Raw genomic sequence first — 15,263 nt, forward strand, 5'->3', positions numbered from 1 at the left:
TTGTGTACATTATCTTGATATGGAGAAGAGAACGATGAGTTTGATCTGGGGGAGGTTAATTAAGTGACTCTTCCAAAGTGATTCAATAAATCAACGATAGAGTTAGGATTAGAATTTGAGGTTCCTGGGCCTTTCTTGCTTACTTAGCGATTGTGCTGTGTACTGTCACCTTCCTTGTGGGCATTACTGATGCCTCCCCGTGCGTCCTTATCTCTCTCTGTTCTGCCGTTCTGTTTCTGTGTAAGCTCATGGTAACACCATTCTCCAAGTCACCCAGAGATAGACCTTGAAATGACTTTGGCTTCCTTTATTTTCGCTGCCACCACAACCTAATCAACCACCCACAGTTCCACCAGGCATCAGTCAAATGAAGCAGCAGCAGTAGATGGTGTCTAAGGACCTCTCAGCAAAGAGATTGTTTTCATGGCTTTGCCTAAATCCAGTCCTTGGTGCCTCCAAAACTCCTCTTGACCCCAAGTCCTTCTCTGTAGTTTTACCATGTCGTCCACTGCTTTCATCACCTGTCCCAGAACCAACCATCATATGGAAGCATCTAGGTGTTTCTGCTTCCAAAGCTACTCCCTATTTGGCCAAAGGCTTGGGAAATCACCGTGTCTCTTGCCAGCTCCTGGATGACTATCCCATCTCTACCAGAATAAACTCCCAGATGGCACCACAGCATGAGAGCACCCTTCTGAGGCACCCCAGCATGACAGCACCCTTCTGAGTGACACAGATTGTGCCAAGACAATGACCACACGTAGAATAGTGCCACAGACAGTAGGTAGAAGAGGGCTGCCGAGACGCCCTATTGCCAGTGGGGTGGTTTTGAGCAGAAACTCGTCAGGGTCTTTCAATTTCCAATTCATGTAATGAAACTTGTGTATGCTGCAGAGCAAAAAACAGTTATTTGCACTGCCTGAAAGATTCACCTGACCACACTGTAGATTTAAACAACAGCAGCAAACAGGAGTGAAAGAATTCTTTGGAGATTCCTTTTTTGATTCCTCCTCTCTCCTCCCCTTCCTCTCCCCTTTCTCGCCTCAGAACCAGTTCTCAGAGGGGTTCCTAAAGGCACAGGTTACTGGTGTGACTATACTGCAGGTCGCAAGAGTGATAATGATTTGCATTTTAACACAACCTCCTGTCAAAAAAAAAAAATGAAGCTTCAAGGAAAAAATGTTGAAGGTCAGCCCACAGGTGGGGAAGAATCTGGGGGACACTGATCCCTCCCCAGGAGCATGTAGACAGCATTCCCTCTTCAGATCCTCACGTGTATTGCCCATAAGTTAGCATCGCCCCTGTTTGAGCATTTTATGCTAGCTCTTATAACCTCCCATCCCCTTTGTACTTGCTGAGTGGAAAAGATGCATATATTCAACATTTTGTTCCATTTTTCAATGTAAAAATATTTTAATTGTGACAAAATATATTTAACATAAAATTTACCATTGCCTGGGCATGGTGGCTCACACCTGTAATCCCAGCACTTTGGGAGGCTGAGGCGGATCAGCCTGGTCAACATGATGAAACCCCATCTCTACAAAAATTAGCCAGGCATGATGGCGGGTACCTGGAATCCGAACTACCGGGGAGGCTAAAGTGGGAGAACTGCTTGAACCCAGGAGGCAGAACTTGCGGTGAGCTGAGATCAGCACCATTGCACTGCAGCCTGAGTGACAGAACAAGACTCTGTGTTAAAAAAAAAAAAAAAAAAAAAAAAAAAAAACAAACAAACAAACAAAAAAAACACTACCACTGTAAGTATCTTAAGTGCATAATTCAGTGGCATTAAATACATTCACATTGTTGTGCTGCTGTTACCTCATCCATCCATTTAGCAAAATTGAAACTCTGTCCCCGTTAAATAAGAATTCCAAATTCAGTGTCCCCAACCACCATTCAACTTGCTGTGTCTACGACTATCACTGGAATGATAAACTCATTTAAGAGGAATCATATAGTATTACTTCTTTTGTGACCAGTTGATTTCACTTAGCACGATGTCCTCAAGTTTCACCCATGTGGTGCGTGTTTCAGGATTTCCTTCCTTTTTAAGGCTACATAATATTTAATTGTATGCATATACCATGTTTTGTTTATTCGTTCATCCATTGGCGAACACTTGGACTGTTTCCAGTTTTTGGCTATTGCAAATAATGCTGCAATAATGGACGTACAACTATCTCTTTGACTCCTTGCCTTCAGTTCTTTTGGGTCATGCCTAGAAGTGTAATTGCTGAATCATATGATAACTCCATATTTATCTTTTTGAGAAACCACCATGCTGTTTTCCATAGCAGCTGCGCCATTTTGCATTCCCACCAACAGTGCACAAGGGTTCCAGCTTCTCCACATCCTTGCCAACCCTTGTTTTTGTTTTTCATCATAGCCATCCTAATGAGGTGAGGTGGCATCTCACTGTGGGTTTGATTTGCATTTTCCTAATGATGAGTGATGTTGAGTATCTTTTTATGTATTTATTGGCCATTCATATTTCTTCTTTGGAGAAATGTCTATTCAAGTCCTTTGCCCATTTTTTAATTGGATTCCATTTTTAGTATATGAATAAAATTGCCTAGGCAGCCAAATGTACTGGAAAGATCCAAGTTCAGACATTCTAAAAAGCTTGGATTTTCATTCTGCCTGTGGAAATGCTATCTGGCTTTAAGTACTTCTCTTTACCCATCTGGACTCAGTTTCCCTCATCTATAAATACCTGCATTGGATTATATAATTTTTCAAGGTCTCTTCCATGTTATAAAGTCCTGAGTGGTAATAGTGACTCAAACTTTGGCTTTTTGGTGCTTATTGTACACTGACTCTTCAAATCCATGTCTTAGCACCAGATTTCCAGTTAAAGATGCAAGCATAGCTCAGTCCTTCTGTTTCTCTTAAATCTCTTAGGGTGTATGATGGATTTTTGACAGTATTTAGACTCGAAGAAGCAGTCACCATGAGATTATAGCTTTCGAAGGGTCAGCACTTTACTAGATCAAATTTTCTGCTTAAATTGCTCGACAGTTTCCCTTAATAGCAGAACAGTACACTTTACTTAGGAAACCTGTGCTCAACAATTTAGAGACTGTCACCAGAACATGTATATAAATGATGCGCACGTATTGAATACCCATGATTGCATGACAGAGAAGAAGTGCATTCAGAGAAACAAGAAAGCTGGGACTTTCTTAGAAAAAAAATCTTTCTTGTTTGTAGCAGCTTTTTTAAAAAATAAAAAGTCTTTCTATTTCTTATAATGTCTTCATCTGTATTAGAGCTTTTGTGATATATTATTGATCCTAATGGAAACCAGTCACTCAAACCCTGCCTTTCTTCTGAACCTTCCTTTGTGGCAACATAGCCTGTTAGAGCAAATACACATTTTCGGATGCCTAAAGGGAAATGAGATTTTTCAGGCAATCGACCTTTATTGAATTCAGCCACTATGCTAGGCATCAGAGAAGCCAAAGACACAAGCAGCTGTCATCTTGTGGGTGAAACACACACGCATGTGCACACGGACACCCCTCACTCTAAATCAGAAAGACCACGTGGTAAGAAGTGCTGGAGAAAAGAAAAAGGAAGTAACTAGCAGGTGCAGTGCAAGGAAACATGCAGATAATTTCACCCCCGGTGAGAAGTGGGTGAGGCTGGAGTGATCATCGAAGGACAGGGAAAAAGGGCTCTGAGATCTCGCTTAAAGGAGAAATAGGGTCTCACTGGGTCTAGGGAGTGGGGCAGGGGGTAGAGAAGGGCGTTGTGGGCAGAAGGTGGAGCAGCGCGGGCTAGGCGCGACGGCTCATGCCTGTAATCCCACCACTTTGGGAGGCCGAGGCGGATGGATCATGAGATCAGAATTTCAAGACCAGCCTGACCAATATGGTGAAACCTCATCTCTACTAAAAATACAAAAATGAGCCAGGCATGGGGGCATGCACCTGTAGCTACTCAAGAGGCTGAGGCAGGAGACTCGCTTCAGCCCGGGAGGCGGATGTTGCAGTGAGCCGAGGTTGCACCACTGCACTTCAGCCTGGGTGACAGAGCAAGACTCCATCTCAAAATAAAACACATGAAATAAAATGCATTTTCTTCCTGCTATCCTGGAGCCTTGAATTTAGGTAGCCTTCAAAATATATGTATGTATGATTTAATGTGAATAATAAAGTATATATAGAATGTGTTTGTGAAAGCCCGTCTTCCAGTTATAGTGTTTCAAAATTGTCTAGTAGTATGTGGATATACACAAAGGTAAAGAAAAAAGTTACAGTATATGTAGAAAATTCATAGAGATTAATATTTGAGGGGTTTCTAGAAAGAGAATTGAACCAAATCAGCTGTCCAGGAAGACAAGAGTAATGATATCTCTTATAGGAAACATGTTTGGTCAGGTTCTGTGACTCATATCTGTAATATCAACAGTTTGAGAGACTGAAGTAGGAGGATTGCTTGAGCCCAGGCATTCAAGACTGGCCCAGGTAACATAGTGAGACCCCATCTCTACAAATCATTAAAAAAATCAGCTGAGTATGGCAGCATGCACCTGTGGTCCCAGCAACCTGGGAGGCTGAGGTAGGAAGATTGCCTGAGCCCAGGAGGCCAAGATTGCAGAGAGCCATGGTTGAGCCACCTTATTGCAGCCTTGGTGACAGACTGAGACCTTGTCAAGAAGGAAGGAAGAAGGAAGGAAGGAAGGAAGGGAGGGAGGGAGGGAGGGAGGAAAAGAAAGAGGAAGAAGGAAGGGAAGGAAGGAGGGAAGGAAGGAAAAGAAAGGAAGGAGAGAGGGAGGGAAGGAGGGAAGGAGGGAAGGAAAGAAGGCAGGCAGGCAGGTAGGTAGGCAGGCAGGTAGGCAGACAAGAAAGCAAGAAAGGAAGAAAGGAGGGAGGGAGGAAGGAAAAAACGAATGAAAGGAAGGAAGAGAAAGCAAGAAAAGCAAGAAAGAAAGAAGGGAGAGAAGAGAGAAAGAAAGAGAAAGAAAGAAAGATGTTTTCCATAGAATTTATAACTTATCTGTTCAATAGAGGTAAGGACATTGCTTCGTCCATGACTTCAGCAACCTTTAGTGTGGACCATTTAAGGAGTGGAGTAATACACTTGACTGAAATACAGACATTGTAAACTAAGTTATACTCATAAGATGCTTCTAATTTCATAGCCATTATATCTCTGACATCATACCATTGTTATAAGCATTGTTTGACTGCCAAATTTCAAAAAAATAATTGGCTTTATATGCCATGCATATTTCTTCCTGCTTCTGCTATTTTTATGTAGTAACAGTACAAACAGGAATGATTACAAAAAATGTTAATAATAGGACATAGATGCTTGCCACTCAGAAAGAATGCTTCTCGTTGCATTAGAGCAAGATCATTGATATTCCTAGCCATGATGGATCACTTAGAGGTCCAGAGGTCCCAGAGAAGAGGCAGGGGTGGCCAGGCATTCCAGATTAGGGGGACCAGAACACTTACAGGGCTCAAGGACAATGGCTATTTACAAATCAGTAGAGAAGTGTTGCTGTAGTTTAACAGCCTATCTCAGCAGTTACACTACCTGAGTATTACTGATGCTAGCAGTAGTTTCAAATTACTTGGTCCCCAATTTTCTACCGGTCTGTTATCACAACAGCATTAGGAAATTAGTAAAGCAGGTTGAATTTATTTATTTTGCTATTGCCATCAAACCTTTATTTCATAACTAGAAATAGACCGTTGTCTTTGTAGGAAGAGGCTGTAGAGAGGCTTTGTCAGCTGGACCCAGTGGCACTCAGCTGCTTCCTCCTGCTCGCCATGTTGTGAGTCCTTGAGAGCAAAGGCAGGTCTTGGTCACCTTGGTGTTTCCAGCACCTGACACTGGTCTGGGTGCATAGAAAGTGATCAATCCGTGTTTGTGAATGAATGAACAAGTTTATTATCAATTTATTCATGGTCCAGCACTAGTGGAAAATGCAGTGACCCATTTTCCACTCCCTTTAGGTAAATATTTTCTAAGCACTTTGGCCCCATTGGCTTACCTAATGCGATGCTGAGGAAGTCTTTGTATCTAACAACTGCCTTCTTATTGTGAAGAGCAGGCACACACTTGCTTACTGGCAGGGTGATTGCAGAGCAGCTGTGTTCAAAGGATGTTGGGATGCCCGGCTCCCAGATACTTCCCAGAGAAAAAAGCACTTGGGGCTTACATAATCTCATCTCATGAAAGTGAAAGAAAGACAGAAGGGAAAGAGGAGAGGCAGGGATAAAAATATGTTCAGATAGAATTAAAATTAAATTAGAACATGGGGGAAGGAGGGAAGGGAATGCCCTTGCATATTGAGAGGTGGGAAAACATATATGCAATGGATGGCTAATGAAGAGAGATGATTGCAGGGTATGAACAAGAGAGAGATTCACACAAGGAAACTGGGGTGGGGGAGGTGTTTGCATTCAATGAGAACAGGTTTTCCTGGGCTACGTAGCATGAATTTTCATCATTCCTCTCTACCGTCTCTACTCAACTTCAAACACTTCATTCATATTAGGCAAACAATTACTTGATGTTGAAATCAGTATGTTCTGATAGCACTCACGTCAGAAGGCAAAATTCAAAGGGTGGGAGTCTCAATGGGAGAGGAAGAAAGAGAGGAAGATGCCAAACCAACTCAAAGCTTTCGGTTCAGTCAAATGCAACACCTTTTCGTCACTCGGCTTCAAAACACACACATTGCCAGGCAGAATTAAAAGCACAGATCAAATATCTCCACATGCTTGTGTGTATACTGCAAATCTTGTTTCAGAGTCAGGATGCATCCTTCCACTGGGCAAGGGGGAGTTATTCCCGCAGAGGAGGAGGATTTTTAATGAACAGTGGTCTAAATTACATGCATCCCATTCCAGTGAAAGGGAAGCAAAGATGAGGTGACGAGACCCCTTCGGAGACGAGACCTTAGGAACATCTGCCCATGTGTGCTGGATCACCAGAGATCAGGAAAGCAGGACTCTTGGTGACTTTGCCTCATGGCAAGGCTCTTGTTGAGTTGCAATAATCAGCAAATGACAATTATTGATGGGGAGCAGGTGCGTGATATGAATCATGAGAAAGTTACCTGGCAGAGACGTGGACAAAAATGTGTATCCACAGGTGTACCATAATTTGGCATTAATTACCTATGAACTCAAAGTCATTGAGACAAGTCTCAGTCCATTTAGAAAGTTTATTTTGCCAAGGTTAAGGATGCAGCTGTGACGCAGCCTCAGGAGATCCTGAAGATATGTGCCCAAGGTGGTCGGGGTACAGCTTGCTTTTATGCATTTTAGGAAGACAAGGGACACCAGTGGATATGTGTAAGATGTACACTGATGTGCATTGGTTCAGTCAGGAAGGGTGAGACTAGTGGAAGCGAGTGGGCTTGGGCAGGGGTAGGGGTAACTTCCAGATTATAGGGAGATAAGAGACACATGATGGCATTCTTTTGGGTCTTTGATCAGCCTTTCACTGAGTACACAGTCTACCTATGAGAGGCGGGTAGAGGAATAATCACTTCTGCCTTAGTCTGGCTCAGTGAATCTGCCTCTACATAAACAATAGGACAGAGGACGCAATCAGATATGTTTTTGTCTCAGGTGAGCAGAGGGATAACTTTCTGTCCCTGTGAAGATCAGCTATCCATTTACAATTCAAGGACAAAATTTAACAGAACAGTTTTGGGGTTAACATCTCATGGTCCACAATCTGTAGGTTACTTGTGGGCAAATTTCGAGGGCGGTATGCAGCTTTTTTGTCTTTGTAGTTGTCATATTTAGGAATAAAATGGGAGGCACGTTTACCTGAAGCAGTTCACAGCCTGACTTTTCCCTTTGGCTTAGTGATTACAGGGTCTGGAGATTTATTTTCCTCTCACTTACCCCACTGGTGGCACCTGAGTTTCTCTCACTGTCTCATTCCTGTAAAATGCGTAACACTAATTATGAGCACTTGGAACCTACTGGCTCCTAGGGATTAATTAACAAGATGACAGGAAAACCTTGAACAGCCTGAGTAGACATGGCAGCCAGAGAGTCAGGGCCAACCTTGGTAAGAAGCAACAGTAGATGTTGGGAGGAACCAGGGTATGTTCAGAACAAGTTGAACAAGCATTTCAATATAGCATCTTTATTTGTGTGATTGTTAGAATATACAGTTTCTTATAATACCAAGAATAATTTCTATATTTGCCATGACCATTGTATTCAGTACAATGTTCTATTTCTGTTCAGTTTTCCTTATTTAACTGAACTAGATTCTGTGTCATACAAGTTACTCCAGCCAGAACAACCTATCTCTTGGCTATGACTGATGGATGCAGGGCTTGAGAAACTATGTCCCACAAAATAAAATAAAGCACTCTATATTCCATAAGTGTAATCAGACATCATCATTTAATTTGGTTTTTGATCAGTGTTTTCATAGAAAGTATCATCTGGTGTTCCCCTTTGTGTCTGTGATATATCTTGATAGTCAAATATGTTTTTCTGTGCTTGCACAAACCTGAATCTTCCTCATGTCTTTGTGAGAGTTTATCTCCAAACTTCTGTGCCTATTGATAAAAGAAAAACTTCAGCTGAATTAAATTTAAAGGAGTTTGATTGAGCAATGGACAATTTGCAAATCAGGCAGTCCCCAGAATCACAGCAGATTCACAGAGACTCCAACGCAGCCACATGGTGGAAGAAGATTTATAGACAAAAAGAGGGAAGCAATGTACAGAAATTGGCAGTAAGGTATGGAAACAGCTGGATTGGTTACAGGATGGCATTTGCCTTATTTGAACACAGTTTGAACACTTAGCAGTCTATGAGTGGTTGAGGTGTGGCTGCTGGGATTGGTCAAGACTCAGTTATTGTTACAGGCACATACTCCTAAGTTAGGTTTTCAGTCTTGTCTGACTATTAAGCTAGGTTACAATCATCCACAAGGACTCAAATATAGATGTATGGAGACCTTCTCAGGCCATATTAAGTTTGCATTAACACTCTGAAAACTTGAAAAAGTGAATCTGAAAGCAGAATTTCCAGTTGAATATTGCTGATGGACAGAATGCGTGTTTGCTTACTTTTAAAATATTTCTTCATGAAACAACTATGGAAATAGAATTGTAGGTTACATGTGCAAACTCTAGTCCTCAAAAAAAAAAAATCAGTCCCTCAACATCTCTTCAATTTCCCATTTATGTAATTGAAAAGGGCATTTTATTCTGATCTCAACTATAACAGGGTTTGTGGTCATGTGTTTTTAACTTTAGTTGAGTCTTTATCTTGGGTAAGCCTTCTGTTTTTCTTTAGTCTTTCTTGTCAACAGCCAGATAATGGTGTTTCATGCTTTTCCACTCACACTTTGGGTCCCCATACCTCCCAACTTCATTTATCTTTCTGTATCTGTAATTGTCCATCCATCCACTCACCTGCTTACCCATCCATCCATCCACCCATCTATCCACCTACCCATCCATCAATTCATTTGTACCCCCATCTTTTCACCCATCCATTTATCTACCCATTCACCCATTCATCCGTCCATTTATCCATCCCTTATTCATCCATCTACCCATCCACCCACCCATTTTTTTACCAATCCATCCACCCATTCACCCATTCATCCATCCATTTATCCATCCCTCATTCATACATCCATCTATCCATCTTCCCATCTACCTATCTACCCACCCATTTTTTTACCAGTCCATCACCCATTCACCCATTCATCTATCCATTCATTCATTCCCCCATATATCTGCACATCTATTTATCCACTTATCCCCCATCCTTCAATCCATCCATCCATCCATCCACCCATTCACTTGTTTATCCATCCATCCATCTACCCATCCATCTGTCTACTCATCCACCCATTCATCCATTTATCTACCTATACATACATACATACATACATCCTTCCATCCTTCCATCTATTCATTCTTTCCAACTTTCATTCCAAAAAGATTTCAAGACATGTTACAAAACATATGCTATACAACAGAATGGGAATAAAGAAAAAAGGACAGGGAGAAAATGGTAAAATTAAGCCCAAGAAAAAGTCAGTCCACAAGACTATTTACCAGAAGCCTTGTAGAAATTATCAAAAGATAAATCATAGATATGGTTCTACATTTTCTAGCAGCCAAAGCAAATAGGAGAAACCAGTCTGGCCAAGACTCAGAGGATTCACAAGGTAGACTTCAATCAGATCCCAAGAGAAACAAGTTCTTCGAACTTCACCTCATTTATCCCTCTTTCTGTCCATCACCACATGCCCCCAACAAACTCTATTTTCCCATCTGAATTCATCATAGGTGGGACTAACTTTTCTTTCCAGAGGTGGAGTTAGAGGTAGGCTCCTTGTCTCCTAAATGATGGGCTTTTACTCCAGGAATACAGACTCACAAGATATGGTTTTCCAAGTCTTTGTGGAAAAGAAACAGGCAGATCCTAGACAAAAAGTGTAGTGAAGGTTGATTACTCCTCCCTTTCCATGAAGGATGTAGCACACAGGAGTGAGAACAGGGAACACAGTGGTTCTTGGTCCCTGAGGTAGGGTACCAGAGGGAGCTTGGTCCTTCCTCTTCCAGCCAGCAAAGGACCAGTGTGTTTGCAGCCCAGACTCAGCAGCTACTGGAACTCTTGGGGTCCTGTGGGCTCAGACTGTCACCAGCCATGGCTGTCAGGCCCTCCCCACAGTGGCCAGCTGAGTGCAGTTCCTTCTCCTTGTTGAGATGCCCAGGCATCTAGAGAGAGGGCTACCATGCTTAGGGACCCACAAGTGCCTTCAAAACATACGGCCAGACACCAGAATGACTATTAGGTTGTTACAAACGTAATTAGGTTGGTACTTTTGCACCAGCCTAATACATTCTCGACATCACTTTGGTGCTTAAATCAAATTGTTTCATTATTTACTTGATACCAGCTTTATACTTAAAGCCTTCAGGCTTTACCAAAGTGATATTTGCTTGGAGGCCTCACGACCCTAATAGTAATGTCTCAAGTGCTTTTTAGCAAGACCTTACCTAATCCTGTGAATTCAACTTCACTCACCCCTATCATGTGCTAAATTGAAATCATTTTTAACAAAAATGCACTTCCTTTCACCATGAAATCTTGAACCAAATTTTCCTGAAGTTTGGTAAAAACTAACTTACTCTGATTTCAGTGATATTATCCTTATTCTAATCTCACTGATGAGGGCATGAGGATAAAACAGGATTAGCTTTTCTTAAAACAGAAAACCAGGATGGCTGCCTTGTCTTTAGAATTCTCATGGTACCGGTAAGTATTCTCCCATTGAGTACAAGCTCACCATGGGGCCAAACCATGCCTAAGCCTGGATAAGAGTAGTTTCCCTCCATTCATCATGTGACTCCCAGAGCGCAGGACTTCCCACACGTAGGCCCTCTGGAAGCTAGGCCTTCGTGAGAGCCCCACGGTGGCCATGATGTGCCCTGATTCTCAACTTCCCAGACAGCCCTGGCCTGCCCACCTGCCACATGCAAATAAAATTCCCAACATCAAATGAGAGGATTCGGAGAGGAGGAATGGGGGGCTGTGGGAAATACTCCAGACCCACTGTCTCTGCTCTCCTTCTCTCCTTTCCATGATGAGAGTCACATCACTCTCCCAGGTACATGTGGGGAACAAACAGTGGTCAGCCAGATTGGCAGCAACCTCTGCAGAGTCACCGTCACTAGAAGGGAAACGTAGCCTGTTGTCTGCTCCCAGGAAACTCCAGGCACCCTCCCGTCTCCACACTTGCTCTGCCCTCTTTTTCCCTCAATATTTCCTAGTCTGATTGTTAGACAACTTAGAGAGAAAATTGTGGCTCTGGGAGCTCCCACCTGATTGGATGTTTAAGGTTTAAGGTTTTTGTTTGTGTTTTGAGATGTAACCTAGCTCTGTCACCCAGGGTGGAGTGCATTGACATGATCTCAGCTCACTGCAACCTCTTCCTCCTGGGCTCAAGCGATTCTCCTGCCTCAGCCTCTTGAGTAGCTAGGACTACAGGTGTCTACCATCATGCCCAGCTAAGTTTTACATTTTTAGTAGAGATGGGGTTTCACCATGTTGGCCAGGCTGGTCTCAAACTCCTGACCTCCAGTAATTCTCCCACCTCGGTCTCCCGAAGTGATTACAGACATGAGCCACCGTACCTGGCCTTATGTCTGAGTTTTATGCCTTTTGGTTGAAGATAAGAAATTAGAAATTGCTGGTGTGACCGTAGACCAAAGAGTAACTGAACGAAGTGGGGGTTACTCTTTCAGTCAGGGCAATGGAGGTGCAGGTGTTTTGATCAGGATGAAAAAGTCCTTGAATGGTTATAAGAAAAGGCCAGAGGTGCATGATTTCGACAGCCCAGCTCCCAGCCAGGACAGCCTTTTACAGGCTCAGAAGGAAAGGAAAGGCCAGATGTCTTGAGTCAGTGGAGTACAGAAAATGACCTGATTCATCTTGTGGTGCAGTGTCTTGTTTGCCTGTGTTTCCTGAGTCAAGATTTAAAAATATGTTTTTGTCTATGCCCAAATATCTTTTAATCGACTGACAGGAGGATCAGAAGCCTCAGATGGAAGCCTGACATTTGTCACGGAAGCTGAGGCAGTCACATCCAGGAGCCACAGGCACTTAACAAAGTTATGCTGTCTGTGTTGTTCATGTTTGAAATCTGTGTCTTTCCTGACTTCCTCCAGAACATTCACAGGTAACTGGACTTCGTCTTCGAGGCTAGGTATTGAACCAAAGTGACTCAGGGAAGACCGCACCTAGAGACAGCAGGGTGGCTGGGGTGCACAGTGACTTGGTCTAAGGAGCTAAAGCAGCCGGAAGGGTGGCTTTACTTCTACCGCCACCATCTTCCGTTCATTCTGGAGTTCCTCCCTCAACAAACGAAGCTTCCGTATCACCCAAGCCTCTCTTCTTGCTGGTGGTTTCAGCCGTCCTTGTATTTCAGGTGTGTTGTCATTAGAGGAGAGATCTGTGAATACTGTGATTCACTGCTTCCCCTTTTCTAGTGAAAGTATCATTTGGGGATTTGCGTGGTTACATTCCCTACTACAAATGCTGCAGCTGGGAACTCACAGTGTAACAGGGCTAATTATAGGAGAACATGAGAACATGGAGGTGTTACATGGGAATTCCACACACTGGTGCTGCTAACCTTTTCTAAAAGAAGAGTAGTTCTTGCTTTCTCATTCCAGTGGCAGGCATGCAAAACAAGGATACTAAGTTTCCACCATGCTGCATTAAAAAAGAAGGCTAACGTCTGAGCTCTGACTTGTACAAATTGAATCTCACGTTTGAGAACTTTAAAATTGTAGAGGCTTAATCCCAAGCCAAACAGTTTGGGTCTAATGAGAGCCAGGAGCTAAGGAGTTTTGAGATAAATGTACAAAGCCTTATTTACTGTGTCAAATAAATATACTTGTATTTACCAATATAGGCACATAGATAGGTAGCAGTGCCTCTCCTTCACTTGTACAGTGTACGTACAATTTTTAGGTACTATGATTGTCACATTGTGTTTCAAATTTGAATGAGAAACCACCAGCCATGTGTCAGTTTACCCTTACCAATATCACTGGGGACTGCTTTTACACACCAAACCTGGCAACAAATCCTAAAAGATAATGTTTACTGTAGGCTGGGTCTGTTGGCTCATACCTGTAATCCCAGCATTTTGGGAGGCCAGGGTAGGAGGATTGATTATGGCCAGGAGCCTGGGCATCATACCGAGACTCTATCTCTAAAAAAATTTTTTTTAATTAGCTTGACATGGTGGCATGCACCTGCAGTCCCAGCTACTTGGGAGGCTGAGGTGGGAGCATCACTTGAGCCCTAGAGTTCAAGGTGACAGTGAGTGTGGGAAGTAGAAAAGTTCCTCTTCAAAGTTTCCTTTCTTGTTAAAGAATGAATTTGCTTATAACTCTTTGTTAAGCCCTAGCCTATGAAGCTGTTAGACATGCCATTCTTACAGGCACATAATATATTCTATGTCCTTGTACTTTAACCAAGATATCTGTGCTGGATGTGCTCACAGGCATAGCCCAGCTTGCAGCCTATGCCCCTTACCTGTTTTTAAAAGTTTAAGTTATTAGCCAGTCGGGTTTTAGTTTAGTGAGGTCTGGCTCCAGCCAGCAGAGATCAGACACAGCAGTAAGGACAACCCCAAATGCATAAGGGATAAATATACCTACATTTCCTTTGTTCGTTGTACTCTTGTAGCAAGATGGCTAGACAGGGTACCCTTCCTACAGGAAGTAAAAATTGCTTGCTGCGAGATTCTTTGTCTCAGTGCTGAGTTTTCTTTGCGACACTGAGCATCTATTTCCGACAGTGAGCTATGATCACACCACTGCACTCCAGCCTGGGCAACAGAGTGAGACCATCTCTATAGTAATTAACGAATCAGTTTTAAAAATAATAAAAAATGTAGAAAGAGTATTTACTGTGGCCAGGGTCATGGAGGAAGGAGTCCCTGGTTTGGTAGGGGACGAAAAGTCTCTGGCTAAAGCAAAGGGAAGAATTAAAGGTATCTGTGCGTTTCCACCATCCGTGAACATCACCAGGGACTCAGGAGGCAGGAAACCCTGGGTTGGAGAGCAAGGCAGGCCCACAAGCACTGCGGCAGCCAGAATCCAGTGACAGGTCACAGCCTGGGAGGCAGGGAGCAAGAACAAGCCTGGAACCATAGCAAGAGAACAAAGAGGGCCACCACAGGGAAGAGGGAATGGAACATCTCGCCCCAGCTCCAGTCGTGGAAAGCCAGATGCCAGGTGCCCACAGATGGAAAATCTGGCAGCTTGCAGGCAAGGAAGTTTGCCAGTTTCAAATATCAACCACTGACTTCTCGTTGTTGAGTGTTAATTAAAGCTATTTATACCATCTGAAGGTCAGAGTTCCTGTCTTATATTTCAGATATTTCCCAGGAGTCCTGAAAGATGAGGGAATAGGAATACATAAACCCAGCAAAATAGCACACAGAACTAATTACCCAAGGCAGCCCATGCAACACTTCACTGACAGATGGGTTTGAATGACCCTTGTTCCCAGGGTGATGGTCCCTTGATGCCCCTGTTTCCAGTGGCAGGCCTCCCACCCAGCAAATGAGCCACCTGGAGATTTTTATTCCTAGCAGGGCATTATCTAAAGTCAGACTTCTGTCCTTCCTGGGTGCTGCCCTGGTATTGACCCTCTCTGTGATCTGTGACTTTAAGCTGATTTCTTAATGATTCTGAATGTGCTCTACAGTTCATATATATATAT

At 43.0% G+C, this 15,263-nt stretch overlaps 1 protein-coding gene and 1 pseudogene across 3 annotated transcripts in view; both read left to right on the forward strand.

Annotated features, from left to right (window-relative positions):
- Positions 1–15,263, forward strand: part of FRMD4A (FERM domain containing 4A) — a 682,989-nt gene that overhangs the window by 183,560 nt on the left and 484,166 nt on the right. The gene's annotated exons all lie outside the window — the stretch shown is intronic.
- Positions 1–15,263, forward strand: part of LOC141585453 (ferritin heavy chain pseudogene) — a 67,619-nt pseudogene that overhangs the window by 15,420 nt on the left and 36,936 nt on the right.

Source organism: Saimiri boliviensis, chromosome 8 (assembly GCF_048565385.1).
Source record: "Saimiri boliviensis isolate mSaiBol1 chromosome 8, mSaiBol1.pri, whole genome shotgun sequence".
NCBI classification, from domain to species: Eukaryota; Metazoa; Chordata; class Mammalia; order Primates; family Cebidae; genus Saimiri; species Saimiri boliviensis.